Raw genomic sequence first — 4,051 nt, 5'->3', positions numbered from 1 at the left:
TTTTCACTGATGCCTTGAGGAACATCTCCCTCACCTGTGTGCGGGATGTGCTCACAGGTGGTTTGCAGTTCAGAAGTAGGCATGTAATTCCCTAGGTGCCTCCACAAATGGCTACATGTTTCATGAAGATGTCCATACTTACATTTGCCTTTGTCCTTTGTGTTAGGATATCACATCATAATCATTTCATTCATTCATTCGTTATTTCCATTGCTTCTTACTGTCATTATTTCCCACCTTGGCAATATAACGTAACCAGAGCACAGACTGCTGCCAACCTTAACCAAGCAAGGCAGCGCTGAACGCCATCTCTTCCTTTACACTGAGGCAGCAATAGTGCCATTTTGCTAATTTCCTGTGCAACAGTGTGGAGCTAGAGCCTGCTCTTTTCAGTAAAGAGGAGGCATGACATTTATGATTTCATATGCTGTATGTTTAGTACAGAAAGCAAAATACAGGACGCAATAAAAAAAAGGGAACATTCATTGTGACATTTTACTTCATCTCATAATTTAGAGCCGGCTTTTTGGGTCTAGATTTTCCTGGTTCACTCAGCTGCAATAATGACTTTATACATCATAAAGCAAGTGGGTGCAATGCTATGGCCATCACAGAGGATCACAGGAATCGGGAAGTATTGATTTTTTCCCCCTTAAACTTCTAATCAAAACCTCTGCAACATGTAGCTGCTGGCTCAGAGTTTCTGAGGCTGAAAGCTGTGGAATGTGAACATTTTTCTTTCCAAAGGCTATCCCTTTCTTCTTCCCACCCACCTCGGGAGGGAGGTTCCAGAGAAAAGGGTGAGCAGTCAAGCCCTCGCATGTCCTAGCTGTTGAGTGGGACCGAGCAGGTGACTCAGCTGCTCCTGGTACAGCTGTCACAGAGGGCCGGGACTACAGGCTGGCAGATGCCCACGGGGGCCCTTCCTGCCCTGCCTGGCCAACAGGCCGTGTTCCAGGCTAACCTTCTGGCTCTGGCTACTTTTCAAAGCTGCATTTTTACCAATTTTATTGGAATACCAAGTCATTTCAGGTTTCTCAGATTAAAAAAAAAATTACCACGAACACACCCCTGCCCCTCAGCTACTGAAGTGAAATACAAAATATTTCAGAGCTATCTATATTAATAAAGTTGTGTAGACCCTACAGACCTCACCAATATGAATGTCTACCTATTGGAAGAATTTTCAGGAACAAGGAGAAAAACAAATGTTTCCTAATCTTCGCAGAGCTGACATTTGAGGCTGACTCAGGAATCAGGTGTGTGGCGGTAATTAGTCTCTGGGACGGAGCAGAAAGCTCCCCAGTGTGCTCTGCGGTAGGAGAGGATCCTACAGGTTAATGAAGATGACTTAAATGATAAATTGGAAAACATAATTAGATTACAAGGGAGAGAAAGATGGAAAATACAGCTAGAAAATCCGTCAGACTGGCCAGGATTTACACCAGATTCCAGCAGAGCAACTGGAAGCTCACATCAGAACCCCTTCAAGTACTAATGTTTTGATTATTTTACATAACGCATAAACCAATAGACATCATGAATGTGTGAAACACCGTCTCTTTTCACATCTGCATTAGCTCCATGGGAAACAATGTGGCCGGCATGTAGAGCCCAAGGCTGGGTGGTTCTTATCGGGGTCATTGAAGCCAAGATTAAATGTCCCCGGAAAACAAGAGCAGGAGGACTGTGCCCCTGACAGACGCCGTCTTAGGGGACACGGCGCTTTCACCCACTCCCTTCTGTCCCGAATTCCGTGGCATATTTACCCAGTTCCCGTGGAGGCGTTCATGCACACCCACTGTAAATTTTGGCTCATCTATATACCATTTTCAAACGTCTCTGTAAGTTTCTGAAACCATTTTTAAAAATCCCGTCAGAATTTGCTTCTGCTAGAGGGTGTTTCTGATTATGTTGTAATTCCACTGGGACGTGCACCTTATTTTTAGCACTATTTGCTTTCTAACGATATGTCGAAATGTTACATTTACATATTTTTTATTAGTAATATTCAAATGAAAAATTAATATACGCATATAATAAAAGGGGCATAAAAGGAAAGATTCTTTTCTCTGAGATTCTCCAGGGCACTCTTTTGATATACAAATATTTTGTGCATCCCCTTATAATTCACCTATGAATATGCACAAATTCTATTTTTAAGAAAAATGAAATCATATTTTGTATACACACACATATACATGTTTTCTCTTATACAATTTTCTCCACTAAAAATATGTATTTTGGTTCAGTCCATATCATCCAATTACCTCGATTATTTTAACAGCAGCAGAGTGAATACGTTTACTGCACATTTATAACATGAAATAATGAGGCTTCTACACACGGGCATTCACTTCTAGCGTTTTGCCTGCACAAACTGTGCCACAGTGAGGATCTTCGCGCACCTGCCGCTGTACAGGGTGGCGCTGTGCTGTGCTTCAACTAACAGGATATGCAGGACGGACAAAGCGCTCTCTTTGTGCTATGAGAAGCAGGTTTCCAACACCCAGAGACTAACATGCCTTTGCAAAACGCAGAATTGAGAATAAGTGCTACAGTGCTCTAAGCTACTAATTTTTATGGTAGGGAGTTCCACCACCATAGGTTACTACTCAAATAGGCTTCATTAAATTTGAAACTTTCTGTTTCTCAAAAGACACCAGTAGGAGAATGCAAAAGGAAGCCATGGGCTGGAAGGCATTTCCTAGACGTACAACTAAATTAGGACTTCTGTTACACAAAGAACCTCTGCAAGTCAGTGAGAGAGAGAATGGCTATCACCAAAAAGACAAGAAATAAATGCTGGCAAGGATACGGGGAAGAGGGCCTTGTACGTTGGTGGGAGTGTAAATTGGTTAGCCACTATAGAAAAGAGTGTGGAGGCTCTTCAGAATAATTTCAATAATGTTTACCATACGATCCAGGAATTCCACTTCCGGGCATTTACCCAAAGAAAATGAAAAGGCTAACCTGAAAATATACGTGTACCCCCGCCTTCATCGCAGCGTTATTTACTACAACAGCCAAGCTGTGGAAATGAAGAGCAGAAGAATGATGGAATGTTAAAGAAACGGTAGTAAAGCCAGTGCACTTGCAGCAGGTGAGCAAGGTGAGGATGAAGATAGTAGGAGATAAGATTAGGACCAAAGGCCATCAGTATTTTTGCCCTGGCTGGTGTAACTCAGTGGATGGAGCGCCAGCCTGCAAACCAAAGGGTCGCCTGGTTCAATTCCCAGTCAGGGAGCATGCCTGGGTTTCAGGCCAGGTCCCCAGTAGGGGGCGCATGAGAGGCAACCACACACTGATGTTTCTCTCCATCTCTTTCTCCCTCCCTTCCCCCTCTCTAAAAATAAGTAAATAAAATCTTTTTAAAAGTTGTCAGTATTTTAACATTTCTTCTGTATATGTCTAAATGAAATAAATTTGGGGATTAGAGTTAGGGTTAGGGTTTAGGAAAAGTATAAATCACCATTCCCCTCTCCCTTTTCTTTCATCTATCTGCAATATCTTCAGCTTCTGTAAAATAGGAGCTTGATAAATACTTATTTAAGAGGGTGGTCCAATTGTTATAGTTTATAACAATTTGAGAGAACAGCATATTACAGACAATAATCATGCTTCATATATTCTTGAGTTTGTAAATGCTCTGCTAATTGAAATAAAAGTCATGTACAATTTTACTCTAAATCTGTACTTATGTGTTTTTTTCCTTTGATAAGAGCTTATTTTGCATATTTATGTATTCAGATGTAAACTTATTAATCCTAGACCCAATGCAAATGAAAAATGTGTGGTATAATTAATACTGGCCTAAAAAATTATGGAGAGTTGTTCCAAATGTCATTGTAACAGATCGTATTAGACAAAGGATGCTCATATCCTAAAAGAAGAGCCATTTACACAACAAAAATGTCATTCAAGACTAGGGAGACTAAAAAGCCAATTCTGTTAAGAATGAAAGAAGCCGAGCATTAGCACGAATTATGGATGTGTGGCATTTTCTACAGGCATTTAAAAATACGAAGCCAAAATCTATCACATTCACAGC

The sequence above is a fragment of the Phyllostomus discolor genome, chromosome 8 (genome assembly GCF_004126475.2).
Source record: "Phyllostomus discolor isolate MPI-MPIP mPhyDis1 chromosome 8, mPhyDis1.pri.v3, whole genome shotgun sequence".
NCBI lineage: Eukaryota > Metazoa > Chordata > Mammalia > Chiroptera > Phyllostomidae > Phyllostomus > Phyllostomus discolor.
Note: the sequence above shows the minus strand (reverse complement) of the source record.